This window comes from Myotis yumanensis, unplaced genomic scaffold, assembly GCF_028538775.1.
Source record: "Myotis yumanensis isolate MYYU_CA2020_CCGP unplaced genomic scaffold, mMyoYum1.0.hap1 SCAF_3, whole genome shotgun sequence".
Taxonomy (NCBI): Eukaryota; Metazoa; Chordata; class Mammalia; order Chiroptera; family Vespertilionidae; genus Myotis; species Myotis yumanensis.
Window position 1 is genome coordinate 113,850,125 of NW_027223754.1, and position 22,354 is coordinate 113,872,478.

The window sequence follows — 22,354 nt, forward strand, 5'->3', positions numbered from 1 at the left end:
CCCATGTTTTCATGGTGCCCATACCCTCTAACGGATGTACCTCACGTCTGTCCGAGACTGTTTCCTCCCCACATCCCCATCCTCTGCTGGCAGAATGCAAGCTCAGTAGGACGGGGCGGCTGGCTCCCTGCTGCTCTGCAAGCACCCGGGCACGCCTAGGAAACTGCGGCTGCTTAGTCAGTGATACAGGTTGAGTAAGATGCTCAGGGACTTTTTGCCAAACCTTCAAAGAAGAACTAACACCTATACTCCTCAAACAATTACAAAAATCCAAAAGGAAGGAACACTACCAAGCTCTTTTTATGAGACCAGCATTATCCTAATTCCAAAACCAGATAAAGACACTACAAAGAAAGATAAGTATAGGCCAAAATGATGAACATAATATGATAAATCCTCAACAAACTATTAGAAAACTGGATCCAGCAATATATTTAAAAGATCATACACCATGACCAAGTGGGATTTATTCCAGGGATGCAAGGCGGGTACAATATTCACAAATCAATAAATGTGATGCCTCACATAAACAAATTGAAAGACAAAAATCACATGATCATATCAATAGACACAGAGAAAGCATTCGACAAAATCCAACACCCTTTTTTGATAAAAAACTTTCAGCAAAGTGGGAAGAGAGGGAGCATATCTCAACATGATACAGGCCATACATGACAAATCTACAGCGAACATCATACTCATTGGGCAAAAACTAAAACCATTTCCCCTAAGAACCGGAACAAGAAAGGGATGCCCACTTTCACCACTCTTATTCAACATAGTACTGGAAGTCTTAGCCACAGTGATCAGATAAGAAGAAATAAAAGGCATCCAAATTGGAAAAGAAAAAGTAAAACTGTCATTATTCACAGATGACATGATATTGTACGTAGAAAAACCTAAAGACTCCACCAAAAAAACTACTAGATTTAATAAATGAACTTGGCAATGTAGCAGGATACAAAATCAACACCCCAAAATCGATGGCTTTTTTATACACTAATAATGAACTCTCAGAAAGAGAAACTAAATAAACAATCTCATTTACCATTGGAACAAAGAAATTAAGATACTTAGGAATAAACCTCACCAAGAAGGTAAAATACTTGTACTCAGAAAACTACAGGATTTTGAAAAAAGAGATAGAGGGAGATATAAACAAGTGGAAGAACATACCATGTTCATGGATTGGTAAAATTAACATCATTAAAATGTCCATACTACAAAAGGCAATGTATAGATTCAATGCAATCCCTATTAAAATGCCAATGGCATATTTCACAGGTCTAGAACAAATACTCCAAAAATTTATATGGAACCAAAAAAGATCTCTAATTCCCGCAGCAATCTTGAAAAAGAAGAACAAAGTTGGAGGAGTCACAATACCAGATATTGAGTTGCACTACAAAGCCACTGTAATCAAAACAGCCTGGAACTGGCACAAGAACAGGCAGATAGATTAATGGAACAGAACAGAGAAACCAGAAATCAACCCAAGACATTACACTCAATTAATATTTGACAAAGGAGGCAAGAACATACAATTGAGTCAAGAAAGTCTTTCAATAAATGGTGTTGAGAAAATTGGACTGATACATGCAAAAAAAATGAAACTAGACCATCAACTTATACCATACACAGGAATAAACTCAAAATGGATAAAAGACGTAAATGTAAGTCATGAAACCATAAAAATCCTAGAAGAAACTATAGGCAGCAAACTCTCAGACATCACACGTAGTAATATGTTTACGGATACACCTCCTAGCACAAAGGAAACTAAAAGAAAATAAACAAATGGGGCTACATCAAAATATAAACTTCTCCACAGCAAAAGAAACCATCAACAAAATGAAAAGGGAACCCACTGTATGGGAAAACATATTTGGCAATGATACATCTGATAAAGGGTTAATATCCAAAATATATAAGGAACTCATACAACTTAACAAAAGGAGGACAATCCAATTAAAAAATGGGCAAAGGGCCTAAATAGACACTTATCCAAAGTGGATATACAGATGGCTAAGAGACATATGAAAAAATGCTCAAAGTCATGGATCATCAGAGAGACGTAAATTAAAATGATAATGAGGTATCACTCACAGCTGTCAAAATACATACCAACAGCAAATCAACAAATGATAAGTGCTGGTGAGGATGTGTAGAAAAGAGAACCCTAGTATACTGCTGGTGGGAAAGCAGCCATTATGAAAAACAGCATGGAGTTTCCTCAAAAAACTGAATATGGAGCTGCCATTTGACTCAGTGATCCCACTCCTAGGAATATATCCAAAGAAACCTGAGCCCTAGCCAGTTTGGCTCAGTGGATAAAGCATCAACCTGTGGACTGAAGGGTCCCGGGTTCGATTCCAGTCAAGGGCACATGCTGGGTTGTGGGCTCGATCCCCAGTGTGGGGCATACAGAAGGCCAATCAATGATTCTCTCTCATCATTGATGCTTCTATCTCTCTCTCCCTCTCCCTTCCTCTCTGAAATCAATAATAATATGTAAAAAAATTTTTTAAAAGAAATCTGAAACAGCAATCAGAAAGAAAGTATGCACCCCTATGTTCATAGCAGTGCAGTTTACAATAGCTAAGATCTGGAAACAGCCAAGTGCCTATCAGTAGACGAATGAATAAAAAAAGCTGTGGTTATTTATACCATGGAATACTATGCAGCAGTAAAAAAAGAAGGATCTCTTACCCTTTGAGACAGCATGGAGGGACCTGGAGATTGTTATGCTAAGTGAAATAAGCCAGTCAGAGAAAGACAAGTATCACATGATCTCACTCATATGTGAAAAGAAATATAAAGTGTGCATCTCAGCATATTATGTTTAGACTTAAACTTGAGACAATAAAAGTGCAAAATTAATAGAGAAAAATAAAAATATATATCTGTGAGTTTGTTATTTTAGCAAATGAAATAAATAATTTCTATATTTCTGCAAAAAAGTGACCCATGTTTACATTTTTAGCATCATATTAATCAGTGACAGTGTGGAGTTACTGCATCCTCTAAGAGTGCAACCAATCCCCAGCCAGCGCTCTGTGCTATCAGAAATGTCTGCTTATCAGCTCTGGATGGAGAATGAAATTATCCTCTGACAGAATTAATGAGGCACCATTTTACTTAAAGGCAATCTGAAGAAGAGTTAGAGGGTTAACACTTTGATTCAAATCTTCTGGAAATTACACATTGTTACCCATAACAGAGGACACACCCATCTATCTTAATTTATGCTGACAACTATTTGGTGATCTGTGTAAATGAATACTCACCAAACTTGATAAGTTGGGCCTCAAGTTGATTTTATTTTAGACTTATTATCAGGCTGAAGGATTCATTTTTAACTGATAATTCTGATTTTTACAATCATGATGTGATTTTCATTGGCTCATTGGAATAGCCTTGGAGTTAGGCACTGAATAGGATTCAATGCTGCCTTTTGCACTTTCTTTCCTACCATTGTTTCATTTGGGATTTGGGGGTTTGTTTTGTTTTCTGCCTATAACCAATCTAAAGAAGAATCAAAGGGCCCAGCCAGTGTGGTTCAGTGGTTGAGCATCTACCTGTAAACCAGGAGGTCACAGTTCGATTTCCTGTTAGGGGACATGCCTGAGTTGTGGGCTCTATCCCCAGTAAGGGGCATGCAGGAGGCAGACAATCAAAGATTCTCTCTCATCTTTGATGTTTCTGTCTCTCTCTCTCCCTCTCCTTTCCTCTCTGAAATCAATAAAAATATATTTTAAAAAATAAGAATCAAAGGGAGATTTTAAAAATAATTCTATAAGAGTTTATATTATCAATGGGAAATATACATAATGTTTTTAAATGAAAAATGTAGAATACAAAATCAGCTTATGATTCTAAGTAAGCATATTTTTAATCAGCTTTTTTAAATTGTAAAGTTTTAAATTTGCTTTATCAAAACAATTTTTAAACTAGATAGAGAGGACTTCTGGCATCTTCACACCTGAGAACTTTATGTGCCCTGAGATTAACAAGAGAGACTGAGCTACCCTTCACAGTTCAATTGCCCGAGCAGAATGAAAAGGATAGTCTTAAATAGCCTTCCTTTTCTGTAGAAAGTGTGTTTTGCAGAAGATATAGATACATATTAATCACATATATATTAAACACAAAAAAATCCTGAGCTTAGAAACTGAACTGAAAAAGTAATACACAAAATGTCAATGTCAGCAGAGTTCTTTTTGGGGTGATGGGAATATGAGTGATTTGTCCCTTTTTTCTACTCTTCTATATCTTATATAGAAATATATTGTTCTTTTCCAATGGTAATACATAATATAATTAATTCTTAAAATGATCTAAGAGCAAAGCTGATGCTATGAAACATGCCCACAGACAGCTGGGAAACAACCATGGTTGATGGAACCTGCTGTTACACTGTTGTCAAGGATGAGGAGTGGCCCAATTTGGTTGAAAAATGGTCCTACCAAGGCCAAAAGACAGGCCAGCAGCAGCAGGTGCTCCAGGTGAAGTCCCAGCTGGCCAATGGCCCAAGACCAGCTTTCTCAAGGCTGAAGTGTCATGATGTCCAATCTGGCACCATTCTTGTCCCATCAAACTCATTTTGTCTTTAATCCTGCCTGATTTGATGTGTTCAAATGAAATGCTGAGAATTTTCAGAGCAGAGAAAGCAATGAAGAGTCTGGCTCCTCAATCTGTCCATCTGGATAGACACACTCTGAATCCAGAAAACTTCTAGCACCTTCACAGTTGAGAACTTCATGTGCCCTGACATTAGTGAGAGAAACGAACTACTTATCATAGAGTATTTGACCTGGCAAAATGAAAAAGATTATTTTCAAATCAAAAAACAATAGCCTTCATTTATATTATTGAGTGCTTATAATATGTGGAAGAAGCTCATTATAAAAAGTGTGTTTGGCAGAGGATATACCTATAGGATGAAAATATCAATCCTAGCAATATCAGAGACCCTGCTAGGAACTTTCATTCATTCATTCATTCATTCATTCATTCCCCATTCATTCACTCAAGCAATCATTAATATCAACTGTGTGCACAAATCCTTAAAGCAACGGTTCTCAAAGAATGGGCCCTGGAACCAGCAGCATTGACATCATCTGAGAACTTGTTAGAAATGCCAATACTCAAACTCAACCCCACAACTATTGAATTACAGTCTCTGGAGTCTAGCAATCTGTGTTATAATAAACTCTCTACATGATTCCTATGGCTGCTAAAGTTTAAAGACCACTGTTCTTGTGTATGGATGTATTGGTTGAGGAGGAATTACTGATAAGCATTTTAATTAAAAGACAAGAATAATGTGTGGAAGGGGTTCATTGTTCCAGATAAGCACACTTATGGGGGCTTTTCAAAAGCTATTTCCTTGCATTGAATGCCTGATTCTGTGTATATTTGTATGAAATTTAGTGATATCACTCTCAGGATGTCAGAAAATATGTGGTTTTCTCAGTCCAATATGGTATTGATTTGAAGTATTCTTTTCAATTAACTTCTAGAATAAGACAAAGGATCCAAATTAAAAATATCTTTATTCTTTCTTGCTGATGTTCTCTGATCAGAATGTCTTTGTTTGTGCTTTTCTGAAATGGCTATATGCCAGTCCTCATGGCCCAGACTAGGTTTGTCAAAAGGTATCCTGGAAACCCTAAATGGCTATCAAAGATGTCATTTGATAGGTTCTTGATCTACATAACTCACTTAGAGCAAACAGTTCCTACCTACTACAATGACACACACTTCTCTTTTCCTCTTCCCTTCTTTCTTCCTCACTGCATCATCCTTAGCCAAGACAGTAGTAATTCTGCAAAGTAGACCTCTGATCAAACTGAACAGGCCTGGACACAGCTGTGTGGGAAGCAAGGATGCCTGGGATGGAAGCCACTGCCAGGATCTCCTGGGTGCAAAGGATTTGTTCTTCTGTGCAATCAGTTGTGTCTAGCATGTTTTCTGCTTCTCTGGAAAGAGGTGTCCAAAGGGGCTGGCTAAGCAGTTAGCACAGCTACACAGAGACAGCTGGCTACTTACTTCATTACCTCATAAGGAATTTTTGATCCTGTCCAAAGCCCTGTTTGGGATAGAAGGTGTACACACAATTCATTTGAGGCTGTTTTTGTTGCTTCTTTGGTGGACATCCTTGTTACAGGATGAACTCAACTGGAGGACTGAGGATCTGTTTCCACTGACTAATGTACATATTTAATTTAAATCCCATCACAGGAGAACCTAATACCTAAGACTAGTCACAACAGAAAATAATATAACAACTTCCATTTATTCAGTGTTTACAATGTGCTAGGCATTATGCTGTTTCTTGATTTAACCAGGGGTCCTCAAACTACGGCCCGCGGGCCACATGCGGCCAGCCGAAAACATTTATCCAGCCCGCCGGGTGTTTTTGCCGCCGCTGCCTGTCCTGCTTAGCAGCCGACTCATCCCAGGCCCGCAGTGCGCATGTGTGGAATGTCTGAGGGACAGTGAACTGGCCCTGTTTAAAAAGTTTGAGGACCTCTGACTTAAGTTCACAGCAACTCTCTAGGTTTTACTACCTTTTTGTAGCTATGGAAACTACAACTAAGAAAGGTTAATTTGTTCAGGATTTACAGCAAGTGAGGTGTAGGAATGAGGTTTGGATTCAGCTCTGATTGACCCCCTCATTCGATGGGTCCTCTCTGATGTGCCTATAGTAAAGGAACAGAACTATGACAGTTCATTCAGCTGAAGAACACACTGATTCCGATTCCATCATCTATAAATGTGCCTTGGCCAGGGCTCAGATGAAGCTGTCTAGTTAGTGACTGCACTACTGAGATTTCTTAATTGAAGGGGAATTCACCAAATATATGATAGATTCCAGAGCTGGTAAATAAGTTTCATCCTACTAATTCTGATTGTTAGTGGGTACCTGGACTGCTGTGTTGAGAAAAAGTCTGAGGCCATATGTAAGGCCAAGGGCCAGGAGTGCTTTAATGTTTGAGGAATATGAGGCCTGGCCTCAAGCCACTGGAGGCAATTCCAATAAATCTCTTGCAGCATACTTCCCATCTTTGGTGCATCCTGGTGGGTGTCAGGAGTCTTAAAATGTAGGCTCATACCTTGAATTTAAAGCAAATGAATTTAAGTCATAATTATCATAGAAAATTAAGTATTATGAAGATGGGCTCAGTAAAATGTGGTGGTGTTTACAGTTCTATGTAGCATTGGGACAATGGAACACCACAGTAGATGAGATTGGAATTAATGATACAGTAGTGCCTCATTTTTAGGAAGACTAATTTTGAAAACCTGAACTCATCCTATCTAATAATAGACAAACATGGTAATTGACCATACCTCCACTACGCCTCCCATTGGCTAATCAGCATGATATGCAAATTAACCACCAACAAAGATGGTGACTAATTTGCATACTGCAGGCAGGGCAGGTCAGCACCATCCCACCTACCCCACTGCCATCCAGGCCTGCTATTTGCCACCCAGGGTGGTGGGGCGGGACAGCACCATCCCGCGTGCCCTGCCGCCATCCAGGCCTGCTATCTGCGATCCGGGGCGGCCAGGCAGGGCAGCAGCGATCCGCTGGCCTGCCCGGGGGGCCTGTGTGCGACCTGACCCAGGGCAGCGGTGCAGGACAGCGTGGCTCCTCTGTCACCCCAGCTTCCTCATCACAGCTCCCTTGGGGGCCTAAGTCTTTAGTCGGACATCCCCCAAGGGCTCCCTGGCTGCCAGAAGGTTGTCTGACTGCAAGCTTAGGCCTGATCCCCCAGGGAGTGGGCCTAAGTCGACAGGTGGACATCCCCCAAGGGGTCCTGGACTACAAATGGGCGCAAGCCGGGCTGAGGGACGCCCCCTGAGTGCACAAATTTTTGTGCACCGGGCCTCTAGTAAAATTATAAATAAGGATCTCAATTATACAAAAGAATTGTTGAAATGCTTTATTTTTTTATCTTAACAAAATTTAATTTTTTAATTTTTAGTATTTTTATTTCTAAAAATTCCTTATTTTTGATATTATTACAGATTTACACCTGATTCCCATGATGCCCAGGCCTTCACCATCCTATTGTTTGTGTCCATAGGTAAGGCATGTATGTATATGTTCTTTGATTAATCTCTTCCCTCTGTGATTTATCAATCTGTTCCATATTTCCATGCTTCTGGTTTTATTTTCTTCATAAGTTTATTTTGTTCATTAGATTCCTTGTTTGTTTGTTTGTTTTGATTTTTAGATTCACTTGTTGATAGCTATGTATTTATTGCCATTTTATTATTCATATTTCTTCTTCTTCTTCTTCTTCTTCTTCTTCTTCTTCTTCTTCTTCTTCTTCTTCCTCTTCTTCTTCTTTCTTCAAGAATACCCTTCAACATTTCATGGTTTTGTGGTAATGAACTTCTTTTGCTTTTTCTTATCTATGAAGCTCTTTATCTAACCTTCAATTCTAAAGATAGCTGTGCTGGGTAGAGTAATCTTGTTTGTAGGTCTTTGCTATTTATCACTTTGAATATTTATTGCCAATACCTTCTGGCCTGCAAAGTTTCTGTTGAGAAGTCAGCTGGAAGTTGTATGGGTTACCTTGTAGGTAACTAACTGCTTTCTTCTTGCTGCTTTTAAGATTCTCTCTTTATCTTTAACCTTTGGCATTTTAATAATGATGTCTCTTGGTGTGGGCCTCTTTGGGTTCCTATTGTTTGGGATTCTCTGTGCTTTCTGGACTTGTAAGTCTATTTCTTTCACCAGGTAGGGGAATTTTTCTGACATTATTTCTTCAACTAGGTTTTCAATATCTTGCTTTCACTCTTCTTCTTTGGGCATCCCCATAATGCAAATGTTGGTATGCTTGAAGTTGTCCCAGAGGCTCTTTACATTATCTTCATTTTTTTTCTTTTTGCTCTTCTGATTGGGTGTTTTTTGCTTCCTCATTTTCCAAGTTGCTAATTTGATTCTTGGCATCCTCTATTCTACTGTTGATTCCTTGTAAATTAGTCTTCATTTCAGTTAGTATATGCTTAATTTATGGCTGGTTCTTTTTCATATCTTTGATGTTCTCACTAATTTCCTTAAAATTCTCACTGAGATCCTTGAAATTCTCACTAAGTCCCTTGAAGTTCTCATTAAGATTTTTGAGCATCCTTATAACCATTGTTTTGAACTCTGTATCCAGTAGTTTGCTTGCTTCCATTTAATTTAGTTCTTTTTCTGTTCTTTCATTTGTGACATGTTTCTTTGTCTCCACATTTTGGCTGCTTCCCTGTTCGTTTCTATGTATTAGGTAAAGCTGCTATGTCTCCTGGAATTGGTAGAGTGGCCATGTGTAGTAGGTGTCCTGTAGGACCCTGTGGCTCAGCCTCCCTGATCACCTAAACTAGGCACTCTAGATGCACCCCTGTGTGGGCTGTGTGCATTGTCTTGTTGTAGTTGAGCCTGATTGCTGTTGGTGTTGCTGGGAGGAATTGACCCCCAGGTCAATTGACTGTGATGACCAGCTGCCACTACAGTGGAACATCTGCACGCCTGCTATGCTGCAAACACCCCTATGGAGCAGGACTTGCTTCAGTAGGGCCTTGGTGCTCACTGACTCTGCTCCTTGAGTGTGTTGTTTGTGGATATGTAGGGTTGTAATCTGGCATGGACTGAAGCTATCCCCTGGGTACACTGACTCTGGGGACCACCCTGGAGGTGCAAAGTCAGCCACTGCCTGTGCTCTGTACCCATCAGGAACTACAGAGCCATCTGTAGATGGCTGCTACTTGTGTTTTCCTTGGAAGTTGCCAGGAGAGGCCAAGCTGTGGAACCAGGCATGCTGCTGCTACTGCCTGGTCTGGTGTCTCTTACTGAGAGGAAAGGGACACACTGACACCAGCTACTACTTGTGTGGGAGATTTTAGGAAAGTCTTCAGCTTGAGCCAGGACCGGCATTCATATGGAATAGCCACTGCAAACAGCTTAGGTGGGGCTGCAAATTGGGTGGGCAGGATCTCAGGGAATCACCAGGGTAGAGCGAACAATGTAAGCCAGGCTGATGGAAACTCAGATATGGCACCTGTTAGTCAGCTCTGTGATGGGGGAGGCCTCAGCATAAGAACAATGACCTCTGCTAGCATTTTTGTCTCGGGGAAAGCTGCCCTGGAGTTCTTGCCCTGGTGCCAGACAATCCAGGTCCTCCCAGTATGTCTCTTCCCAAACCACTGCCCCAGCACTGGAGTTCAGAAGGAGCAAGTCCAGGGAAGTTCATGCACTAGCCCTTTAAGAGGAACTGCTTGGGACTCCAGCCACCTCTATGTCACTCAGACACAATCCCTCCCGGTTTTTAGAGCCCAAAGTTACAGGGGCTTCACTTCACAGCACTGGAACCCTGGGCTAAGGTGTCTGGTGTGGGCTGGGACCCCTTGTTCCTCACAGGAGTTCTCTGCAGCCAAGATATCCCTCCCAATTAAAAAAAATCACACGTGGGTGTTGGACCTGCCCATTCCATGCCTCTGCCCTTCCTACCTTTCTCAATGTACTTTTTTCTTTACTTCTCTAGTTGCAGGACTTCCATTCAGCCAGATTTCAGGGAGTTCTGAATGATGGCTGTTCCGTGTTTTAGTTGTAATTTTGGAGTGGCTGTGGGAGGCAGTGAATACCAGCATTTACCTATGCCACCATCTTGGTTTTCTCTCAGGGATGCTTTTAAATAGTAGCACTCCACCACCATATATACATATCTAAGACTTGCCAGGGATGGTTTAGAATCCCCTCTGTGATGGAAGAGGGAGGTGGGCAAGGAGCTTCACTGTTGAGACATTCCTTATTGATGAGCAGTCAGAAATGAGCATTTATAAAACTAATGCTGGAGGATTAGATAAGGGGAATTGTGATTCAATGCCTCAAAATTTAACGAGTGTGACTTTTCAAGAACACAACTATTGAAGAAAGGCTTAGCTATCAACATTCTTGAAGAGAAAGAATGTCAGTGTGAGCAAAGATCTTTGTACCAAATCCTCGCAGTCTATCCAGTTAGACTGATTTTTCACAAGTGCTCAGATAAGATGAAGCTATGTCCTCAGTGTAATTCAGCATCTCCAGGATGCATTGACACACATGGAGCAAACTTGTCTCTGGAATCAAATCAGCACCTGAGGGACCTTTATGCCAAGAGTGACCCAGGTGGAGGCTATCCCAAGACCACTGGGACCGCCTTGATCCACATGGGGCCATAGTCTGAGACAGGCTCTCGGGAACCAGACTAGAATTGGATGCTATCTATACAAGCATGCTGGAATTAATAAGAATTTGTGCAATTTTGCCCAGAATACTGCAAAAAATCACTCCATTTTCTGTTCTGGCTATTGAATACTTTCAACTATTAAAATTATGCAAGAGTCTCTGTTCACTGATTAAAGCAATTATTTCATCTTGAGAACAGCTTGCACATTCAAAATAATTTGGGGTACTGTTTATATTTAATGAGTTTTCAAAGTACATCTGCAGTATACTTTACTACCAGAAAAGAAGACCAATGGCACACAATCAGAATTTGAATGCATGTAAAGCTAACTTGACATTTTACATATCATTTAAAAAGTAATTGTCTTCTGGTAACTGTGGTGTTCCATAACATCCTGGATGTACCCAGTGGGTCACCGAAGTCATCCTTTGAACCAGCCCCATGCAGGGACCTTCACTATATCATCATGGTCCTTTCTTGCCAGGCACAAGAAAGCTGATGATAACCTGATAAAGGAAGAAGAAAATTTATTTATTTAACTAAGAATTTAGTGTAAAGATAGTTTATGATTGCCATCAGAATGTGATCATTTTGTATCCTTCCTGCTCATGGCCCTCAGCCCAAACAATATATCACTGATATTTCAGCTTCATGATAAGGATGCAAATGGTTATATACATAAGCTTTTCCCCAAGTTATTCCTCAATCTTTTGATACTTATGATACATCTAAGATCATCAGCTCAGCAGAATCTATAATATTAAAGAGTTATGATTAGAACTAGAGGCCTGGTGCACAAAATTTGTGCACGGGGGTGGGGGATCCCTCAGCCCTGCCTGCACCCTCTGCAATTTGGGACCCCTACACCTTTTTCTTATCTAGCTAACCTCTTCACATTTAAAAAAATTAACTGAAATACCACCTACTCTAGGAAATCCTCTTTGAACAAATCCCTTTACAATCTGTATTAAGTATTTTCATAGTATATCATTCTTTTTCTTTAACAGCAACTTAGAGTGGATGCAATGTGCTTCTCATTCTTACATCTGAATTTTTTCTTCTTGCTCTTGTAATAGCAAAGCTTATCCAATTTACATTTGCCCTTCAAGGGCTTATATTTGGTTCAGTTTCTAGTTGGCTCCCTGCTTTTATTTTTAAGCAATAAATTTGGGTTGTGATAGTAAGCCTCACTTGTAATCAAGCCTGTAGGTCTCCCTATCTGAATATTTCTATAATACCTATCACTTTAGCATACCAGAGATTGTGTTCATTTATAGAAAATAACAATAAATGTCACTTGATCATTTGCTCTTCTAGTAATATTTTATAGCAAGATGTATTATTCTAGTAATTTAACTATTACAAACTGAGGCGTGCAGAAATGAATCACATTGAACAATAAAGAATGACTCAAATATCAAAGCATAGTACACTTAGAGTCTCCCTTGTCCTGTGCCTCAGATATCATAGCATATTACACAGTTCACATGGAACTCAGTTTCCTTTAAAATAGGAAGGGATCCCATTCTCATGAAGCAGCTACTTCCACACATATTTTTTTTTATTTAATTCACAGCACATACTCTTTGTACTAATTGTTGGAAAATCATCCTAGCAATTGCCTCTGTTCCTCTCTGTATTTGTTGCCTTAGATTCTGATGTCATTACTACTCTTTATCATCCACTCACTCTAATAAGATTGTGAATTATTTAAGGACAGAGATCATGACTTGAACTTGTGTGTTCCCTGTCATGGTGCCTAGATAAATACTCAAATGCCATCCAGTCCAAATGACTGTCATGAGAGAGGCCCACCATTGCTGGAGACCTCTGATTTTTATTTAAGGGACCTCACTTGTTCTGCGCCTTTACAGAGGGGTGAGTAGTGGCTGAGGGAATTTGAGGAAACCCAGACAGAATTCTCCTCCTAAAAGATTTTGCTAAGCTGGCGCCTGGGACCACTGGGCATTTGTCCAATTAAAACCCAGACACACAGCAATAACAAAGGCACTGGTCTCCTACTGCTAATGCCTAGGGATCAAACCCCAGCCTGCAAGAACTCACCCCCGCAGTCAGGACTGGGCCGCTGGGTGGACCTGGGCTGGTGATCCTAACTCTGGGGAGAGGGAGACTTCCCGTGGCTGCAGGATAGAGGCCTCGGTCTCTGCGCCACCCGCCCAAACAGGTCCATAGCAGGCTGGTTAGCAGAGTGGCTTTTTCACTTGGGATCGCGGGGAGGCATGGCCTGGCCTGTTCACCCCATGATGGGTGCCGGGTTGGGGGGCATGGACCCAGGCCACCACTTGGTGCTGGTGCACACGCAAGTGGCCCCAGGGCAAGAACATCCACTTGGTGCCTGCGCCCGTAGGCCTGGAGTGGACAGGGGCATTCTGGGACCCTGGCTGCTCAGGGCCTATGCTCAGGCCTACAGGCTAGGAGTGGCCTGGGTCCATAGGATGTTTCTGGGACCCAGGCTGCTCGGCGCCTGCATATGCAAATTAACCCGCCATCTTTGTTGGGTTAATTTGCATATTCTCCTGATTGGCTGATGAGCGTGGAGGAGGGACGGTCAATTTACATGTTTCTCTTTTATTATATAGGATTACTTCATTCCTGCTGATTGTCATAGGGCTCCAAGAGATGGCATCTTGACTATTATTCTAATCCCTTAAATTGAAAGGAGTTGTATTTTAATAAATTTTTGAAAAGGGAGTCATAAATATACGTGTTTGTGTTTGGTTTCTGAGAAAGCTTCATAAAATAATAAAACTCAAATTATTAATGTATTAACTGAACTTTATGTTTTCATTTCAATTTTTTCTTGAGCATCTGACAACCATATAACAAGATTTTCCAGCTTTGTTCAAGTACTATGCAATAGGTTACTAATCAGGTAACAACTTAAATCTACCCTAACACCCTGGTTGTCCAGGTTGTGTGGTCAAGCCTGACCATTCCTGAAACATGTTGAATGATGGTGAATGACTCTTTTGTAAAATTTCATGGACTCCAATAGGCCCTAATTTATCACATTCGGTTCATTGGTGATCATGTGACAGATGATTAATGAAGTTTGGAGTGAGTTCAAATGTTACTCTCCCCTAACAAATAAGTAATTGTCCTAAGGGTCGATGATAAACATTCACTACACTAGAGAGTAAGCTTCAAGTAATTTTTGTATTTAAATATATAATTTATAATCGGATGTAATTATTTAATATAATTTAATTTATATTAAATTTTAAGTATTTAGTATATCAATGCTCTCTCATATATGTAATATATTACATATTATTATAATACTAGAGGCCCAGTGCATGAAAATTTATGCACTCGGGCAGGGGGGGCGTGGTCCCTCAGCCCAGCCTGCACCCTCTCTCAGTTGGGAACCCTCAGAGGATGTCCGACTGACAGCTTAGGCCTGTTCCCATGGGAAGTGGGCCTAAGCTGCAGTCTGGCCTCCCTCTGTGGGAGGCAACAGGGTGGGCCAATCAGGTGATGGCCAGCTAGCCCTGCCCCCTTTCCCCCCCAATCGCCCCTCCACTGCCGCTGGTTGCTGCTGCCCCCCGATCGCCGTCCCCTCCCTCTTCCTGCTGGCATGCACCTTATCTGGCCTGGTGCTGCCTGCTCACTGGCCCCACTCCCAACCAACATATCAATTTGCATATTATGCTTTTATTATATAGGATAAGTATCTAAATACCAGTTCCTTAATATGAGTTATCATAGAATAGTTTCATGAAGATAAAACCAATGATCTATTTATAGTAATGACAGTTAATCTTTTCAGAGCAAAGAAAATTTGAATTAATTTAAGTCAAAAACAAAACAAAAAAGAGTTTATTTTCTCTTTAAAATTCAATCAATAAATATAACACACAAAAGATTGGTAGTAGAATTTTGTGGTGTTTGCTATTTAGTATATAACAAGGCTGATATAGCTAAAATAATTTAAATATGTAATCCAAAATCTGTCACCTGATGGTATATAAGTTCTTGGTTTTCATCACACTTCCTTTGGAGCACCTAAGTTTTCAATTGTGTTGTTGATGCTGTCAGTTCAGTGATATTTGTGGCATACATCGGGACTGAGAATGGGAGAAGGAAAAGGATAATGAGTTTAAACAAACTTGGCATCAATGATAACCATAGATCTTAGAAAAATGTCTTCTTTGTCAAGAAAAGTGAAGTATTAAACTGTGACTAGATCTCATACAGAGTGTTGAAAATCAACCTGATATGGGACAGTGCAGCTACAATCAGTTGGGAAACTGAGAAGGTTGCTACTACCAAGAGCAGTATGGGTTCAGAGTCAACTTGAGCAATATGCCATCAGCCAGATCTAAGGTCATGGTCACAGGCAACATTAGACCATTTGAACAGACAATGTACAGTGATCCCTTATGAAAACTTCACATAAACCACATAAAGCAGAGGTACCAAGACTGGTTTTGAACAATTGCTTCCATATTCATGGGGCTTAAGAAAGTTAGGAGCATCCTGTTCTGATCCAAAAATACTTTTCTTCTCCTTATTTACAACATACTTTTTATTGATTATATTTCTTATGCTGAACTCTACATCCCCATGACTATTCTGTAACAACCAATTTGTACAGTAGGGCCTTGACTTACGAGTGTCCCGACTAACGAGTTTTTCGAGATATGAGCCGTCTCTCGGCCGATTTTTTGCTTTGAGTTGCGAGCTAAAATTCGGGTTATGAGCCAGCTTCAGATACCCCACTGCTAGTTGGCGCAGCGAACATCATAGTGAACGCCACAACATCAGCCCACCATCACGTGTCTCACTTGTTCACTGTTGATTTGACATACGAGTAATTTGAGTTACGAGCTCCATCATGGAACGAATTAAACTCATAAGTCAAGGCCCCACTGTACTTTCTAATCCCTTCACGTTTTTCACCCACCCCCCACTTATCTGGCAACTGTCAATATGTTCTCTGTATCTATGAGTGCTTCTGTTCTGCTTGTTTGTTTATTTTGTTTTTTAGATTCCATTGTTGATAGGCATGTATTTATTGCCATTTTATTGTTCATATTTTAATCCTTTTTTCCCCTTCTTCTAAAAGAATACCTTTTAACATTTCATATAATACTGGTTTGATGGTGATGAATTCCTTTAGCTTTTTCTTATCTATGAAGCTCTTTATCTATCCTTTGATTCTAAATAATAGCTTTGCTGGGTAGAGTATTCTTGATTGTAGGTCCTTGTTTTCATAACTTTGAATATTTCTTGCCACTCCCTCTGGCCTGAAAAGTTTCTGTTGAGAAGTCAGCTGACAGTCTTATGGGAGCTCCCTTGTAGATAACTAACTGCTTTCTTCTTGCTGCTTTTAAGATTCTCTCTTTAATCTTTAACCTTTGGCATTTTAATAATGATGTGTCTTGGTGTGGGCCTCTTTGGGTTCCTCTTGTTTGGGACTCTCTGTGCTTTCTGGACTTGTAAGTCTATTTCTTTCACCAGGTAGGGGAACTTTTCTGTCATTATTTTTCCAAATAGGTTTTCAATTTCTTGCTCGCTCTCTCTCTTATCCTTCCAGTAGCCTCATTATACAAATGTTGGTATGTTTGAAGTTGTCCCAGATCTCCTAATGCTATTTTCTCTTTTTTGGATGCTTTTTTCTTTTGGTTTTTTGTTTGTTTGTTTGTTTTTAATTAGGTGTTTTACTCTTTCCTTATTCTCCAAATCTCTGATTTGATCCTATACTTCATCTGCTCCACTGATGATTCCCTGTAATATTTTTTTTCATTTCAGTTAATGTATTCTTCATTTATGGCTGTTTCTTTTTTATGTTTTCTAATTCTGTTTTTATGTTCCCTGTCTCTTTGTTGAAGTTCTCACTGAGATAATTGAGCATCCTTCTAACCAGTGTTTTGAAGTCTGCATCTAGTAGATTGCTTGTCTCTATTTTGTTGCATTCTTTCTCTGGAATTTTGTTCTGCTCTTTCACTTGGGACATGTTTCTTTGTCTCCTCACTTTGGCCACATCCCTGTGTTGGTTTCTATGTATTAGGTAAAGCTTCTATCGCTCCAGGCTTGGTAGAGTGGCCTTATGTAGTAGATGTTCTGGAGGCTCCAGTGGCATGGCCTCCCCGCTAACCTGAGCTGAGAACTCTAGGTAATGACCCTGTGTGGTTTGTGTCCACCCACCTGTTGTAGATGAGCCTTGAGTAATGTTGGCATGACAATGGAAAGGACTTACCCCCAGGCCAATGGGTGGTAGAGACTAGCTGTGACCATTGACCACCACTGGCCACTGTGGAGGATCACCTGTGCAGGAGCTCATCTCTCAGAGCAGGACTTACTTCACTGGGGCTCTGGGGTCCACTGAGTCTTCCCTTTCAGTGTGTTGCTTGTGGAGGTTGTTGGGTGGTGCTTTGATGTGGTCTAAAGCCGTCCACTGGGTGAACTGGCTTTGGGATCTGCTGGGGGTGCAAGCCAAGATCAGCTGCTACCTCTGTTCTGCCCAGGGCCACCAGGCATGATCTACAAAGTGATCTGAAGATGGCTGCTATTTGTGCTGGGCTTGGAGGTGTCAGGGAGAGGACTAGCTGTGAACCAAGGCTGTCTGCTGATTGGGCCTACGGCCACTTAGCAAGAGATACAGGGTACATTGAGGCCAGATGCTGCTTGTTTGAGAGATTTTATCAAAGTCTAAAGCATGAGAAAAAAGAGGCCATTTGTATGGTAAATCCACTAGAAATAGCTTGGGTAGGCCTGAAAGTTGGGTGGGAAGAGGTCTCAGGGAATCATCAGGATAGGGTAAAACAATGTGAGCCAGATTGTTGGAGTCTCTGATATGCTACCTGCCTGCCAGCTCTGTGTGTAGGGGGAGTGTCTCAGAAAAGGAACAATGGCCTCTGCCAATACTTTGTTTGGGAAGAAAGCTGTCCTCCCCAGCTCTCACTCTGATGTCAGATAATTCAGTTCCTTTCTGTATGTCCCTGGTTCCTTTCAAGCTGCTGCCCCAGTGCTGGAGCTCAAAGGGAATGAATCTGAGTAAGTACCTGCATAGGCCTTTTAAGAGGACATGTGTGGTTTTTACAGACAGAAATTATGGGGACTTCTCTTTCTGGCACTGGACTAGAGGTGCTTAGTGTGGGGCTGGAAACCAATTTTTACCTGCTACATGTGGATGTGGGACAAGTCAGTTCCATGTCTCTGCCCCTCCTACCAATCTTGATGTGGCTTTTTCTTTAAATCCTTAGTTGTAGGAAATCCATTCAGCTAGATTCCAGGCAGTTCTAAATTATGGTTTAGTTTAGTTGTAATTTTGATGTTGATTTTCAACAAAATTAAAGCAACACTGGAAAGAGACTGATGAGCAATTAATATTTCATCCCTTATTATTGGCATTCTCAAAGATTCATTTGAATTCTTTGTCTTTCAAGAGTGGAAAAGAGCTTCTCAAAAATGTAAGATTTTTAAAAATACATATGAAGGTGAAGGATAGACTGAGACAGGATGTACTTATTGCCTTGGTGAAGGACATAGATTATGTCTATACAAGACCAACCATATGGTAGAAAAGAACAAATTAAGCCTGCCAGATGTTTTATCTACATAATACGAAAAACTTCTTTGATTGAATTTTTCACTTTCATTTGTGTGTTTGATGTTGAAAAAAAAGTCACAGATAGAAGAATATGAGAAGAAAATGAAAGGTGTGCAAAATTACAGCATCAGAAATGCTTTTTGATGATAATAAAGTTTCTCTTTAATGTTTAAAGTTTTCTTTCAAGCAAGATGTAATGGATTTTATATTTATACTAGAGGCCCAGTGCACGAAATTCATGCACAGAGGCAGGGGTGTCCCTCAGCCCAGCCTGCACCCTCTCCAATCTGGGACTCCTTGGTGGATGTTCAACTGCCTCTCACAATCCAGGACTGCTGGCTCCTAACCACTCACCTGCCTGCCTGCCTGATCACCCCTAACCACCTCTGCTTGCCTGCCTGATCACCCCAACTGCTCCCCTACCAGCCTAATTGCCCCTAACTGCTCCCCTGCTGGCCTGATCGTCCCTAACCGCCTTTGCCTTGCCCAGCACCTGGGACCCAGGATTCCCTCCTCCAGCTGGTCACAGGCACCTAGAACCTGGGCTTCCCTCCCTCTGGCCGGCCACAGGCACCCAGGACCCGGGCCAGTGTCGCCGGGGCCGGCTGCAGCCTCAGGGGACCATGGGTGTGCGGCTTCACCTGGGCTGCAGCCGCAGGCACCTGAGACTGTGGGATGGGCAACTTGTCTCTCTCCCATGTCAGAGCTTGGCTGGTCCCCATTCCTCTCTCCCCAGTGTTGAGTGTCTGAGCAATTCCGGCACAAGAGCATGAGGGCACGAGGGTGTGACAACCATTTGCATATTAGCTCTTTATTATATAGGATAGGATAGGATAGGATAGGATAGGATAGGATAGGATAAGATATATATTACCATGTTTTTGGCCTTTAGGAGCTGTTGATCTCTATGCCTAAAAACCAAAGAGGAGAGAGCTACAGACTGAATTTTCAAATGTCCTCATCATAATCCTGGTGGTTATCTTATAAAATAAGCCAGTAAACCAAAGCAGAATCTAATCCAGGGAAGCTAAGATTAAGGGGAAAAGATCATGAAGTCAGAGGAAATGCATGTATCACAGTCAGCAGAAGTAGGAAAATAGAGACATACAACTCTGATAGCCTGAAAAGGTCAGTTGATTGGAGACCACCTTTCTGTAGAGAAATTTGGATGCCAGCCTTGGGAACATGTATTTATTTTTCTAGGCCCTGAGGAGCCATTCAATATTTATTTTTAATTGTTTTGTTTATTAGTTGCCAACAACAGAATCCACTCTGCTAATCCAAGCTGAAGGAAAATTTATCAAACAATGTTAGTAGCCCTAACTGGTTTGGCTCAGGGGATAGAGCGTTGGCCTGCGGACTCAAGGGTCCCAAGTTCGATTCCGGTCAAGGGCATGTACCTTGGTTGCGGGCACATCCCCAGTGGGGGGTGTGCAGGAGGCAGCTGATCGATGTTTCTCTCTCATCGATGTTTCTAACTCTCTATCCCTCTCCCTTCCTCTCTGTGAAAAATCAATAAAATACATTAAAAAAAAAGCAACAATGTTAGTAGCTTATAGAATTTTTAGGTGAACCAAATAGCAAGTGCAGCTAGATAACAGGAAAACACACACCACCAACACTCTCTGAGTTTCCAGAAACTGCCCATACTGCCTTTGACAGAACAATGCAGCCACCTCCATAGGTTACTCACTTTTGGTTCCACTTCTCTTGTGAAACCTGAGGTGCCCAAGATTCATTGAGCTGAAATCATAAACCTGAGCCTTAGCTGCAAGCAACTTTGGGAGAGGAGGTTTCTACTTTACGAAGGCATTGACCCAAAGTATGCAAGGACATACAATGATATTGGGCAGTCACTAATGACAAATATCAACTACAGGAATGAGATGATGGTAGCTTAGCTTTAGGAAAATTAATTCAGCATGATTTATGTAGAAGTACAAGAGTGGGAAAAGGCTGGATGTGAAAAAAACAAATTAGGAGCCTATTGCAATTGTCAAAGGAAGCAGTGATAAGATGTTTCACTATAATGCTAGTGGTAGAAACATAAGCAAGAAGGAAGATTCTGGAATCACTAAAGAGATAGAATTGACTACATTTACCAACGATAGTGGATATCATCAACAGAAGAGGAGGTGCCATTCTGAAAAGGAAGGTTGAGTCCAGTCTGGGACACATTCAATTTTGGGAAAAACAAGATACACCCAGGTGGACAAATCCAGTGGGCAACTGGAAAGATAAATCTGGGGCTCTAGAGAGAAGTATCCAGACACAGGTATTAGTCATTACAGAGAGATGATAATTGAAAGAATAGGACTCAGAGAGTATAGTTCAGTTAGTGTTTTTATTCTTTTTGAAATTGTTGAGTTTTTGTGTTGTTCTTGTGTGTGTGTGTGTTTGTTTGGTTTGTTTTTTTGGGGGGGTGGGGGTGGGGTAGGTAATTTCTAATTGTCTACTAAAGTGACTTAAGGAGACCTTAACTGAGAGCTTTTCTCCCCTAGCATAAAAGAAAGTTTTACTCTTATTCAAGTAACATCTTCTTTTCTCTTGGGAGGAATGTAGCATCAGTTATATAGTTCTCCATATAACTATGTCCTGGGGTCCAGGTGACAGGGTGTATCATGAATGAGGAAAGACAAGCCTTGTTTTTATGGTAGTCATTTTTCACCTGGTATGAGAAAAAAACTAATTACACACTGGTAGATCAAGAATACACATCACAAAAGAGAAAGTTTCTGATTCTCTAACCTGAACAAGTCTCTGTGAGAAAAGGGGGGCTTGTTTCCAAGAATGTAAGTACTATAGAGCTTGCAGCACGGGGCCTCACTGTCCCACATTTCCACTTCCAGTCTCCTAACAACAAGGCCTTCTCTGAGGCTCAGAGAAAGAGACCCTCTGCAGAGTGAATGGGAGGCTTGTTGCCCACAAAGAGTAAACTAAGTTGGGACCAGCATTTTCTTTTAAATCAAGGGACACTTTTGTTTTGAAGGACAAAACTGTCTCAGAGCAGCCTGAGCTGCCCCGTGGGGAAGGAGCTCGGCCTCCTGCTCCACTCTGATCAGACTGCAGGGCCCCTGGCACAGGCCAGAATCAGGGTCACCAACACCCCTGGAAGGATCCTGAAATGGGAGCCAATTACCTGCTCATGTCAACTTGGACACCATGTCACCAGTGCCCTCCTTCCTTCTGAGAATTCACCTTCTGATGTGGAATCCTCTGAGAAGATGCCAGAGAGAGATGGACCTACATATTCAAATGGATGCCCTGCTACAGAACCAACCCTCCCAACATTGCCGTTTGTTTTCTAAAGTGGAGGAGGATCTGCAGTTGCTCAGTGGGGAGAGACCCACTGACACCTGGTCACTGAGACTAGTGGTGCTGCTTCTCTGTGCACACCATCCTTTTCTCATCATGTTGAATAGTAAATGGTTGAGTCAATCTTGAGAACTCCATCTTCCCTAGAGTGCTGGAAGAAGAAGGGTGTCATTATTTAATACTAGAGGCCTGGTACATGAAATTGGTGCTTGGGTGGGGTCCCTCCACCTGGCCG

General features: G+C 41.2%; 1 long non-coding RNA gene across 2 annotated transcripts in view; it reads left to right on the forward strand.

The window, feature by feature from the left end:
- Positions 1-22,354, forward strand: part of LOC139005216 (uncharacterized) — a 91,483-nt gene that overhangs the window by 57,729 nt on the left and 11,400 nt on the right. Inside the window, exons 3-4 of one of the 2 annotated variants that reach the window (XR_011470645.1) lie at positions 8,041-8,099; positions 13,829-13,913. This is a non-coding gene — a long non-coding RNA (uncharacterized lncRNA). Of the gene's footprint in view, positions 1-8,040; positions 8,100-13,828; positions 13,914-22,354 lie in introns of those variants that run through there. The other variant, XR_011470646.1, reaches the window with a different exon arrangement.